This window comes from Lissotriton vulgaris, chromosome 8, assembly GCF_964263255.1.
Source record: "Lissotriton vulgaris chromosome 8, aLisVul1.2, whole genome shotgun sequence".
In the NCBI taxonomy this organism is placed as follows: Eukaryota; Metazoa; Chordata; class Amphibia; order Caudata; family Salamandridae; genus Lissotriton; species Lissotriton vulgaris.
The window spans coordinates 1516522554-1516536225 of record NC_141696.1 but is presented as its reverse complement, the minus strand read 5'-3'; the positions used below and the strand labels follow the sequence as shown (position 1 = coordinate 1516536225).

General features: G+C 49.6%; 1 protein-coding gene across 1 annotated transcript in view; it reads right to left on the bottom strand.

Annotated features, from left to right (window-relative positions):
- Positions 1–13289, bottom strand: part of LOC147699069 (CD276 antigen homolog) — a 171278-nt gene extending 157989 nt beyond the window's left edge. The window contains exon 1 of the mRNA XM_086935644.1: positions 13195–13289. The gene's annotated coding sequence lies outside the window, so the exon portion shown is untranslated. The remainder of the gene's footprint in view (positions 1–13194) is intronic.
- Positions 13290–13672: the final 383 nt, after the last annotated feature.

Below are 13672 nucleotides of genomic sequence, written 5' to 3'. Positions count from 1 at the left end.
AGGCCTCGTAGCTGCCTCCAGCACTCCCGGCGACGTGGCCCAATGTAGCAATTGGACATGCCTATATCTATCAGTTTGCGGCACCTGGTAGTCCCGCATGCAATTAGCAAAGGTCAAAGGATCAGAGCCGTGAAACAAGTGAAGCAGCGCCCTGCATCCACCCTCCCTCCATGCGTCAAAGGGCCCCTCGGCAAGCGCCGGTGGGAAGGCCGGGTTGAAATGCAATGGTGTGAACGGAGATGGAAAGGTCGTCCAGCGCACATCGCCAGCCAAGGTGTCCCATACCTTCAGCGTAGTGCCCGTGGGGGTACTGATGTAAGCATTCATGGGGCGATCTTTCTTTGGTTTCCAGGCTAAATCCCAGATGGACCGACCCGCCACGCTCCGGTCCATATGCAGCCAGTGTTTGTCAGAGAACTGCTGCGACCATTCCACCATGACCCTCAGTTGGGCGGCCTTATAATAGAGGCGCAGGTCCGGGAGACCTACCCCACCGTCCGACCGAGGTCGGCGCAGAACCGCGAAAGACAGACGCGCTCGGCCCCCTTGCCAGACAAATTTCAAGACCAGCGTTCTGAGTTGCCGGAAGTAAGCGCTATCCAGCGGAATAGGCAAGGCCTGGAATAGATACAAATATTTGGGGAGAAGGACCATTTTAATCGCATGCACCCTACCTAACCAGGACAGGAATTTAGGTTTCCACCTCTCCAATTCCGCCCGGGTCTTCGCTAGGAGGGGCGGGAAGTTGGCCGCGAACAGCTTACCCACTGTCGGAGTCAGGTGGACTCCCAGATAGACAATCGAGCCGGAAGCCCAAGCCAACGGCGTCAACGCCCGTACCTGAGCAACATCAGCCTGCGATAAAGTCAGATTCAAAATGTAAGACTTGCCATAATTTACTTTAAAGCCAGCCACACCCTCAAATTCAAGCAAAATGTCCCTAACACAGGGCAGAGAACCAGCCGGATCAGCCACCGAGAGCAGGACGTCGTCCGCGAAGAGAGAGATTTTGTGCTGCTCTCCCGTGAACGGTATGCCCTTCACACCTTCGTGTTCCCTCACCGCCATCGCCAGGGGCTCAATGCTGAGCGCGAATAGCAAGGGAGAGAGGGGACACCCCTGTCTGGTGCCCCGCGAATGTGGGAAGAAGGCCGACAGGTGGCCATTCACTGCCACCCTCGAACGTGGGCTGCAAAAGTTCGCCTGCACCATAAGAATGAATTTATCCGAGAAGCCGAAAGCTCGCAGCGTATGGAACAGAAAGCCCCAATCTACGCGGTTGAAGGCCTTCTCCGCGTCCAGACCCACCAACACAGCCGGAATGCGGAACCTGTCCGCTTTTTCGATGAGGTGAACCACTCTACGGGTATTATCGTGGGTCTGGCGACCTTTAATAAAGCCAGACTGGTCTGGGTGTATGATCGCCGGCAGCAGATCTTGTAGGCGGCCAGCCAGAATCGCCGAGTACAGCTTTGCGTCGATGTTAAGCAAGGCTATGGGACCAAACGAAGCACATTGCTCCGGGTCCTTCCCTGGTTTCGGCAAAACCGTAATCACCGCCTCAGCCAGGGTCCCCGCGTTCAACCCGGACGTCGCCATATCATTAAAGAGGGCAACCAGAAAGTCACACAACTCAGTAGCGTACGTCTTGTAGAAGACCGCTGTGTAACCATCCGGACCCGGGGCCTTGTGCAATTTCAAATTTTTGATGGCGGAGAGAACCTCTTCTCTCGAAATCGGTGCCTCTAACAGTGCGTTCCAATCTCTAGACACTCGGGGTAACGGCAAACGTTGTAGGAACTCCCGCTGTGACTCCGCATCCAGGGCTTCGCCCGTATACAACTCGGCGTAAAAGCGACCAAAAATGTCCGCCTTCGCTCCATCCCGGTGGTGCAACACTCCTGCGGCATCTCTGATCCCTCCTATGTATTCCCGCTCCCTCCTATCCCGCAATTGTCGCACCAAGTGTCTACCAACCTTGTTGCCGCAAGAATACGATTGACGCCCCAGTCGCAGAAGCGTAAGCTCGGCCCTATTGGCATAGTGTGCCTTTAATTTGCCCCTCACTGCTGTCAATGGGCGGAGAGTCACTCTCGAGGGGTTGAGTTTGTGAGCCCGTTCGAGCTCAACCACCTCGGCCTCCAATGCCTCACGTTCCTTCCTCCGCAGAGCGTTAATCTGCGAGTTAAGTCCCAGGCATGTGCCCCTGATAGTAGCCTTAAAGGCGTCCCACGTGGTCGACAGTGAGGTGTCCGATGGGGGATTGAGGTCAAAGAATTCTCGGATAGCGAGGCGCAATGCTTGATTAGATACGTCGTCCCTAACCACCGACGCCGGGAAATACCACTTCCGATGCGACGCATCAGGTGGCAACCAACGAAGATTAAGCACCAAGAGACTATGGTCCGATACAGAGATTGGAAGAATGGCGGCATCCATCACGTCCCCGCGTAGGGACTGACTAAGGAAAATGGAATCTAAACGGGAGTAGGAATGATGCACGTGGGAGAAAAATGTGTAGTCCTTCGTGGTAGGGTGGAAAAATCGCCAGCCATCAACTAGTCCCAGCTCCCCCACCCCTTGCTGTGCTGAGTCAGAAAACACTCCCGTACCCGCCCTATGTCCCCCTGAGCTATCCAGATCCCTGTCCCACACCAGATTGAAATCCCCCAACAGGAATAAATGACCTTCTGCAAAGTCCCCCACCTTCACCAACAACTCCTGCAAATACTTATTCTGGCCAACATTGGGTAAATACACCACCACGAAGGTGCACAATCGACCTTGTATAAGCCCTTTGACCATCAACCAACGGCCCTCTTTATCATGACGGACCTCCACAGGCTGAAAGTGCAGCGCAGCTCAGAAAAGGAGTGCCACCCCCCTGTGTTTCGTAGCAGCGGAAGATCTATAAATAATGGGATAGGCCCTATGGCGGAGCCGCATCTCATCTTTCCGCGCCAGGTGGGTTTCTTGCAACCCCACAATGTCAAGGTGATGGTCCACGACATACTTCAAAACCTTCTGCCGCTTCTGTGGCGAATTCATGCCCCTAACATTCCATGTCCCTATGCTAATCGGCATTACAAAGACGAACCCAGAAAACTGCCCTTATCACTCCAAGCGTCCCACTCCCCACAACTAGGCCAACACACATACCAGATACGTCCAACACTCACCAGCCAACCATTGCAATGATATCTACAGCGTCATTGTGCACACATACCCGCAGCCATACGCCAAACAACCCCCCATTCCAACCGTCACGGGTCCCCCCCCAACACCCCAAACTCCCCAACTCCCACCCTTCCCCCAGTCGAAACACAACCAAAAACAAGAGCAAAAGCAAAAGTGTGAAAACAAAGACAGTACTCATCGTGTCCAGAAGGCCGGAGTCCGTAAGAGGCCTTCCTTCCAGGAAGCAGGCCGGGGGGACTAATACACTATCCCCCGTGGCCACAGTCGAGGGTGTCTCCTTCAAGAGTACATTCATCCCCCCAGACCAGAAGGCCCGAACCCCTCCGGCGCCGATCCATCAATGAGAAGGAGGTCATGCCGCTCCGGAGCTTTGCTGCGTATCAGCCAATGTGGCCGAAGCCACCGATGCCACAGCGTTGCCCCGCTCCTGCAGGCTGGTAGTGAGGTCCGGCCGCCGCCGGTCAGGGGAAGCGCCCACCCTATGCCAGGAGGACGAGCGGTGGCGCCTCCGAAACGGAGAAGTAGCTGTGTCCTGCGAGGGCGGCACATCCTCCAGGCCCAGAAGGTCTTTTGCTGCCTGGAGCGTGCAAATTTGTGCGAGACGATTCTGCCACCGAAAGATGATCCGAAATGGATGCCCCCAGGAATAAGCGATGCCCCGTTCCCTCAGGAAGGCAGTCACTGGGCGGAACTCCCTTCTTTTCCGCAGGGTGGAGGCCGCCAGACCTTGGTACAGTTGGGGGTGGTGGTCCCTAAATTGCAACAACGTGAGTGTCCTGGCCTTGCGGAGGATCCGCTCTATCACCTGGAAGTCGTGAACGCATACAAGGATATCGGGAGGGCCCCCCCCCCCGCGCCTGGGCAGCCCCACTCTATGCACTCTGTCCATTTGGATTTCCCGTGTATCCTCCTCATCCAATATTTGGAGAAACAGGTCCTGGACATATCCACGCAGGTCCCCTGCCTCACCATCCCAGGGCACAGCCCGGATACGAATGTTATTCCTGCGGGAACGGTTTTCCAGATCCTCCGTGTGCGTCTGTAAGTCCAGGTTCTGCTCGGTGAGGCGAATGATATCCTGCTGCAGCAAGTGCACGTCGTTGGCCATGCTTAGATCATGGTCCTCCAGGGTCGCCACCCTCTCGCCTAAACCGTCTACATCTCTCCGCACCTCCCGTAGATCAGAGGCCAATTGCGCCCGGAGCTCGGAGATATCCTCCTTGATGGAGGCAAAGAGTTCAGTCATGAAAGCTTTCGTCGCCGGCGCTTCATCGTCCGATTGCTTCGACGACCCACTAGCTCCAGGGGACGCCGGCTGTTGGGAGGATTTCGAAGTGCCATCCTTCCCCGGGCGCCCTTTGCGTTGCGCGTTAGACATGGTGGCAAGCAGCGCTCCACCCAAGCGCCACGCGGCCAAACAAGATGGCGGGCTTTGTCGCTCGGCCCAAGCTAGAGTGGATGCCTGCGATCGCGAGTGCCAGGCCTCAAACTATAGTCCGTAGCACCGCTGATATGACTGATTCGCCGTTCACAGCATACACCGCAATTCGTGCCGTAGGCGTCACAGGTGCACGGGGCAAAGCTCAGGCCCGCGGATGGTCAAAAGTCCAATGGCGGCCATACATGAGCGCTGTCGCTATCCCCTAAACTGCCTCCTTCACACACGTGGCCGGGGTTCACCGGGATCCGCTGATCTGGCACCGCTCACCACCACCAGTCTCGGCCAGGGTAATCGCCACCACCCAGGCTTACCGCCTCCGGCGTTCAGACATCTTGGGCCACCTCCCGGCGACCACCGCCGACCGCAGTGGAGCCTTCTCAGCCAAGCCCTGTGGGTCCGCCGCACCTCACAAGCCAGGGGACTCCAAGCCACCTCCGCAGCAAAAACCCCTCCGCGTCGCCGAGTCAACGCGACTCTCCACCTTCCGCCAGCTCAGGGGTCTCCAGGCGGGTTCTCAGGCACTCCGCCCTCCTCCTACACCAGCCGCCGAGATCAAGAGAGGCCGGGGTCGCGCAGGCCGCGGAGTTCAGTCGGTCTCGTGGGCGATCTGGGAGGGTCTTCGCCCCACCGACGGCACCAAACCACTCCGCCACGCCAGGGGGACTTCCACACGACTTTTGGAGCGAGGCCGCTCCCTCAGGACCGTGCTATTAGATGCTTTTGCCGGATCAGCGCCGGAGCGGCTCGGAAAGGCGTCCTACTCCGCCGCCATCTTGGCCACGCCCCGTTATGTTATGTTTTGTTGTGTTTTGTTATGCTATGTTTTGTTACACTATGCTGTGTTTTGCCATGCTTTATGTTATGCTATGCTATGGTTTGTTTTGTTATGTTTTGTTATGCTATGTTTTGTTGTGTTTTGTTATGCTATGCTTTGTTGTGTTTCGCTATGCTATGTTTTGCTATCCTATGCTTTGTTTTGTTATGCTATGATTTGTTTTGCTATCCTATGCTTTTTTTTGTTATGCTATGCTATGCTGTGTTTTGTTATGCTATGCTATGTTTTGTTATGCTATGCTGGTGAGGGTGTGTGAGTGAGGGGGTGTGAGGGTGGGTGAGTGTGGGAGAGGGGGTGTGAGGGTGAAGGGGTGGGAGGGTGAGGGTGTGTGAGGGTGAGGGTGTGTGTGGGTGAGGGTGTGTGAGGGAGGGTGGTCTCCCTGACGCCTCCCACTTCTCGCATGTGAGGTCCTGTTTTGATCTCATATAAACCTTTTTACGGATGTTGTACGAATCACAAACATAACATTTCTCTGCAAAATGTCTGCTATAGACGCACACATCACTCACATTTAAAAACAAGAAAGGCAAAAGGAAGACAAAATGTGCAGGTAACAAACTAATGTACCTTAATTTACCGGAGTCACACAATGTATCCAGAATAATCTGTGAAAAAAGTGTGTGAGATACGAATTAGGGGAATGTGCTTGAAACCCATGGAAAGTTCAGCACCAGCAGGAGCATGTCAATGCACAATTAAATACCTGTGCTACTGAAAGTGGGCCTGTCGGCTCCTCTGACTCTTCGTGTCTGTTATTTGAAACGAAGGGAAGAAATTCAGTGTGTTTAAAAATGAAACCTAAATGTCAGTGTTAAACACAGCATGGGCGGGGCCGGGTGCACACCTATTCTCTGCGTGAATCTCTCCGTTCTGGAAGCGCGAACCGGAGGGCTCAGAGATGGCTGCTTATATGGAGCCGTAAATTACACGTGTCACCAGCGAACGTGCAGTGCAGCAGCTCGAGAAGTGGCGACCTGCAGATAAGGTCAGGGAAGAAAGACTTTCAACCGGACTCTAAGAATGTCTTACAATAAGTTAAAATATCGTCTGAAAGAAATGTCCAAGTGATAAATGGTGAAACCAAGCACAGTAAGGATGTTGAAAACGCCGTGTGCATAGGCAGAAACAATGCAGGCTGTAATGCCAAGAGCTGGCCTTTAAGGAGGGTTGCAATAACCAGACACTCTGTTATGGTGGCAATTGTGCGGGAGGAGGCAGGGGCCCCTATTAGCACACAGAGCATCCCTACTGTAGTGGTTGAAGAGGAGAACAAGCGACCGTAAAACAGCGGCAGACTCTCTACAGTGGAGGAGATGGTTTAACAACCTTGCAGGAGAAGGTAGAGATGATTTGCTGAGCAGACCCAATGGGATGCTTGCCTTTTACACAAAACACAGATCCCTGCAGTGGATGCACCATCCACTGGATCCCCTTTAGTTAGCCAGATCACCCAGGGAAGATTCTACCAGTCCCTGCTTCAGGTTTGTAACTGCTCCTGCATAACAATCAAAAGGATACTTGCCATGAAGATGCACCGCCCTGAATGGTCCACAGATAGTAAGTACCTCATTGCCCTGGAGGCTAGTGTGTGCTCCAGAAACACTAGAATAATAATTACATTAATGATGGGGCATGCAAGAACACATGGTATTTAGGCAACAAGGTCGCCCCTGTCCCATGTCAGCCTATAAGCACTATATAAATCTAATTAGAGATGAGCTTGTAAGCGCTATATAGATCCAATTACAGGTGAGCTTTTAAGCGCTATATAAATCGAAATACAGATCAGCTTGTAAGCGCTATAAAAAAATCCAATTGTAGATGTTTGTTAAAGTCTAAAATTCTTGACTGAGTACGTGTGAGAACTGCTTCCTTGCACAACTCACTGCTCTAGAGGCACCGCACCGAGTCCCAGAAATGTTATGAAAACACAAATAAATATCGTTTTATGGGTTTGGGGACAGCTATTTGAGAAATTGATATTAATTCGCCTGCTTTGCCTGAAGAAGCTTCAAGTCAGTTCACACGTCTATGCAAAGGCTCAGATTACACGAATTTGTCCTGAAAACAGCATGTGAGAAATGGCATTTGAACTTGAAATCATTAGCCAAGAAAAGTGAAATCTCTCCTCTATCTGTCTCCCCGTGCTAAGGTGTCTGAGGAGGCAGGGGGCGGCTGAGTAACAGGCAGAGACGGGCACGTGGGAGGGCGGGCGCTGCCCGCGCATGCGCAACACGTGCCATTCATAACGTTCGTTATGAGGAGCGAGCCCGGAGCCAAAGCGAAGTGCGGGAGCCGAAGTCTAGGAAATCCGGCCAGAAGTAGACACAGTAACGGCTATGCATGAAGTGCAAACCTTAAAAACAGTAAATAATGACTCTGAAGTCCATGCCTAATACCTAAGTTTACATGAGGATGCAGCCATTCGAGTGCCCATGAAGGAAAATGTAACAAAAGAAATACAGTGTAAACAGATTATCTGAATATAACTGGGCGTGATGTTAGAAATGCAGCCTTCAGTGCGACAGACAATGATCCAGTCATACTGACAAGTAAACAAACATGAAAATAAAGCCTACGTCAGACACGATGTGCACAATACATTCCTAACGCATGAATATGAATTAAGGATTCGTGCAGAGTGATACCTGAGCCAGAAACCACAAGCGTGCCCGCAGGTAACAGCCTATCGCCAACAAATGCGTGAAACCTGTGTGAACACGATGATGATTTAAAAACGCTGAATTACGTACCTGCGAGTGAAGCGGATGCCATACTATATAATAAAAAGTAGTCCCCAAAGAAGTACATCTAGACCTATTGTGTAGGGAAACTGTAATTGGCAGGTGCTCCTGGCTTAAACACAGAAGTGATGTATTGGGAGCACCGGCCAATAAGGAGACCGGAAAGAAAAGCGATTTAAAAGCTGACCAAAGGCAAGCATCGAGTGAAATTGCACTCAGAGTGATTACCCCAGGTCCTGCAGACAGCGCATGCACGCTGATGCTCGACCTAAAAATGCTGTTATATGTATGTTGTATGCATGCTTGCGGGTGAGAGAGTTTTGATGTGTGCAAGAGTGTGTGAAAGTGTTAGAATGTGTGAGCATGTGTGTGTGAGTCAAAGTAAAAGTCAAATAACGTCCAGTGTCACTTCCGCTACCCTTGGCATTTTGGTGAATTGACATCCATGCATGGCAGACAGTGTCTCTACACAAGAATGTGTGTCCCTTTTCACTAGATCACAACTGTACAGCGAACACTACATGAGAGTGCATTTACAACATGTAAGTCCAACATAGGTCTAGTGGGATCACATTTTTCCCGGAATTTCAGAATAAATACTATGTGCGTGTACTCCATTTAGATTCAGTGGATCTATATTTATCTAATGTAGTTATCCTGAATAGTAGGAATTATCTGGCCACCATGGACATGGGAGGGACACCTCAGGTAAAGAACTGTATATTGAGGGTAACTCTTGCTACAGGAATGAGGTATTGAAATAGGTAAGAAAATAGAAAAAATAGAAGTAGGTAATACGTAGTTGTAAGAAATCAGATTATTATTTGGGGTCGGTGACTTGCCACCTCAATGAATAATAACGAGCTTTGTCCGCATGAACCCTCAAAATCACTAAATTAACCAGATGCAATTGGACGCTGACCACAGTGGAGCGCGGGTCGAAAACACCAACCAGATTCGTCCTAGTCAAAGATGTTACCTGCTGACTTTGTCCTTTAAGTCCCAATCCACCATAGGAGTACACTTCTAAAGCCCTCCAAGACCTCTGGGAAGGCATGTAGAGACTCACAGGGTGACAGGCAGAGGGTAACAGCAGGGCCCAGTCCAGGACGAGCAGTCACTGGTCAGCTGGGTACTTCCAGTAAAAAGCCTCTTGCAGCTTGTTGTATCTCAGTAGCTTGAACTGGAGATCAGGCTCAAGACCCCTGGAGTCCAATTCTTTGCCCTGGGTATAAAGAGGGAACAGGGCCATCTCTTCAGTGCTCCTCTCAGGTCACAGGTAGCAGGTCCCGTTCTCTTCTGTTATTCCTCAGGTTCAGTGTTCTGAACTAGGTGCTTGGAAGAGCCACGTTTATGCCTGGAATCAGGTAGTGGATGTGAATGACTCCTGGGCATGCCCTCTCTAATGGGGCAAATGTTCCCAGGGCTAGCCCTACCTCATTTCCGGCATTTTAAAATGGCAAAACTCTATAACCACATTTAACTCGGACTCTGAGGCTGGGTGTGTGTATGGGAGTGTACTATAGTAACCCTAGTTTCCTCTCACATCTAACACTAAAATCCAGTCAGAAGCAGTCCCTGTACCCACAACAAACACAGAGCCTGCGGTGGGCCCACAAGAATTGTCCTGGCATCCTTTTTTTTCCCCTGTTTAAGTGTGGCCCAAGGGTTATATGTAAACCCAGTGACAGAAGTCTGGTAGAACAAAAGCAGAGTCCTTCAGCAAACAGACAGTGGGTCACAACAGAATGGTATTGACATCCTGGTTTCTCCCCTAAGGGGGGTTCTTACTGGTCAAAAAAATGATTGACAGTTTGCAGAGCATGTTTTACACTGTTACAGTCAGTCGATACTGGTAGGTCTGAAGCCATGGTTGTGCAGCCACTGATGTGGATGGCACAATAGGAGCTGCAGTCCACTGGTACAATTCCTAGAACCTGGAGCTTATGCTAGACAAACAAAGGTTCCACGTAATAAGAAGTTCATTCTTTTACAGATGAGAATTTTGAACATTTCAAAACTCAATTAGTGAACCAGACACACAAACAATTATCCAAAATTGTGACTGCTATTCAAAAAGTGCTCAATGCTCATGAGTGCTCACAGAGTGCTAAATGGCAAACAAACAATACAATGCCTACACAAACAAAATGACCCAAGGAGTAGATAATCAATGTTCCTTAATGTCCATTCAATAATTGGTCAATCAATGGGTTCAATCAAATAGGTTCCATTTACCCTTTATGTCGATGGCGTTTCGACCCTAACCTTGTTATGGATCATCATCAGGACAGTTAAAATTCGTACGGAGCAGGAAGCCACGTATGTATGAATCTTAGAGGGAATGTTCTGCCAGTAAGGACTCGGCAAAAACAGGATTATGATTCCATCATTTAAGGTGTTCAATCCTAACGGCGAGGCATCAAGAATTAGCCTTCAGTGCGACTGAGGAACATTCAGGCAGCCGTGGCACAGGGCGTCACACGGAAACAGTTGCAGCAGTCGGCATCCGCTGCTAGTTTTCTAGCAGTCCACTGGTGGCATTTAACTTCTAGTCCCTGGGTACACTTCCAGGACCAAGTTACACTTTGTACCATGTACTAGGGACTTATAGGGAAGTTAAATATACCAATTAGGAGTATGACACTGCAACCATGTTAAAAGAGGGAGTGCAGCCATTTCACTACGGTTTAGCATGGGCAAATTGCACAGAGTCCTAAAGCCAGTAAAAATATAGGTTACATCAAAAGGCAAAGAAATCTGGGATAACCACACAGAAAAAGGGAGACTGTGTATAGTAGGACATGCGCCATGTGTGGTTAAGGATGCCTACAAATGGGGGGCGTGGGGGGGGGTGAGGGGGGGTAAATGTAGATCCAGGAGGGCCGGATGCTTGTCAACTGTTCACGGTCAGATTAGCTACATTTACTCTTTTAAAAGAGCAGTAGTTATCCTGAAAATGTCAATCTGGTCTTCTTCAGGACATCCCTGTCGCGGGGGACTGCAGTCTAGAAACTCAAACTAGGCAACCGAAGGTTCTTCTATGAAATTAGGTAGAAACAGGACAGTGAGCTTGATAACCATCTGCAAATTGTAGTCTTGCTGGATGAGATTATTTTAATATTAACCCAAAGAACAGGACTAGTTTTATTTTAGTGGAAGGATACAGATGGGTAAGGATGCACCTTGCCATTTACACAAGTGTCCCCCACTTTCTATTATGAAGTGGGCCGCATCAACCTTCAGCAACCCTGCCCTTTACCCTGTGCTTACTTTTCAGTCAACTGCTTATTCCATTCAGAGGGGTGTAGTTTGACTTTTAATACTGCAAGTATGGTAAAAGAACCCGGATATATATAATGTACTCTGGCCGAAACGTCCAGACTTGCTTGAAGATGTCGCACATGACACGGACAACTTAACGGAAACAGCTTTACTATAGCCTTATAGCCCGCCGTAGAGTGCTATACCAGCTATTAAAGGTCCGCTCCCACGTTAAAGGCCCGAGCCGAAAGCGAGGGACTTTAACAAGGGAATGGGACTTTAAGTCGGCATAGCCCTGCTACGAAGGGCTATAAGGCTATTAGAACATTCTGCCACTAGAGGGCAGAATGTTCAACAAATAAAACAAAGGCCTCTCGAAGCTCGAGGGGATTTAAATCCCCTCGAGCTCCAAGAGGCCATTGTAAAACATTGGAATGTTGCTCTGACGGCCTTTACTGGCCCGTAGAAGCAGGGAGCACTCTATTGTCTTCAATGGAGCTCCTAATATTCCAATCTTCTAATACACAATACCTTTACCACGCAGCTTTTGTCACAAATGATACATATATATGATTGGTGTACCGATATAGATATTGGGTTTAAGGGAGACTTTACGATTTAGAGGTGCGTTTTGGTAAAAGGTGGTAAGGGTAATTTTAGGGTTGGGCAGTGGTAAAGGTAATTTGGGGGGTTTGGAGTGGGTATTGGTAAACAGTGGTAAGGGCAAATGTAAAGTTTAGGGGTGGGCAATGTAAAGGGTGGTATGGTTAATTTTAGGGGTAAGTGATGGGTAGTGGCATAGGGTGGTATGGGTAATTTTAGGGTTTAGTGGTGGCTACTGGTAAAGGGTGGTATGGGTAATTTTAGGGTTCAGGGGTGGGGAGTCGTATAGGGGGTATGGGTAACTATAGGAGTCTGGGATGGTTATGGGTATAGGGTGGTAAGGGTAGGTTTAGGGGTAGGCAGAGGTATTGTCATACACCCGTACTTGAAGACCATGCAAACTCCACATACGTATGTTCCCAAATACCCAAAGCTTTAACGCTCAATCGCAGCCATGCGGCAGAGTGTAATCTTTCACTAGTCCTGGCTTCTAACCATGAACAGTATGCCTTCCTATATTTCCAAAAGTTCCGCTTGTAATACTACCTACGAAACTACAAATCCCAGAATGCACAGCTATACTGGTTAGAAACCTCATCCTGCTGAAGGCGTGACGTTAGGACAGGTGACAGCTATAACTCTAGAACGTTAGTCGCACACCTGAAAAGTTCCAACAAGCTGCAGGGAAAGTTAAACAAACAGCAGGGAGAGAGGAAACAAACAGCAGGGAGAGAGGAAACAAACAGCAGGGAGAGAGAAACAAACAGCAGGGAGAGAGGAAACAAACAGCAGGGAGAGAGGAAACAAACAGCAGGGAGAGAGGAAACAAACAGCAGGGAGAGTGAAACAAACAGCAGGGAGAGTGAAAAAAACAGCAGGGAGAGTGAAACAAACAGCGAGAGAGCAACAAACTGCAGGGAGAGTTAAACAAACTGCAAGGAAAGTAAAATAAACTGCGCGGTCCACAGAGCAAATAAAAAAGCGGAACTCCGCGCTCTGAAAGAACACGGCACAGCCGCACCCTGGTTCGTGTATTTTACGACATCCCTTTATTTACGTTATTTAAAATAAAATGCTACTTCGCGAAGCATGGGTGTACGAATACTCACAGCGGAAGAGTAGCAGCCCTCTCACTTCTGCATCCACGTTCCTATCAACACCATTCAGAAATACAGCAGTAACTCACGGCCGAAGCCACGCCCACGGCCCCTTGGCACCGCCTCCACGTGACGTACTTCAATAACACGTGCTAGAAAATTGTGAACTCCAATCAGGGACGCAGCTAGGGAAACATTTGGGGATTTCTCAATCTTTTATTCAATCATATGCGGGGGAGAGATAATTTATGCAGAAGTATGCGGTAACATCGTACTGCGGAATGATCAACATGCAACTGAGCTCGCACCCTATACACCCCCAAGAGCGTCTGCGGAGGAAACCAAATGCAATTGGATTCGAATTCGATGATCAGATTCAGGGGTCAATAGATTAGAAATCCGAATTAAATTAAAAGACTTGCTGTCTAAAAAGCCAGGAATTGCTGAATGTGTATATCGTACTACAAATAGCCACATTGCAACAAAGAAG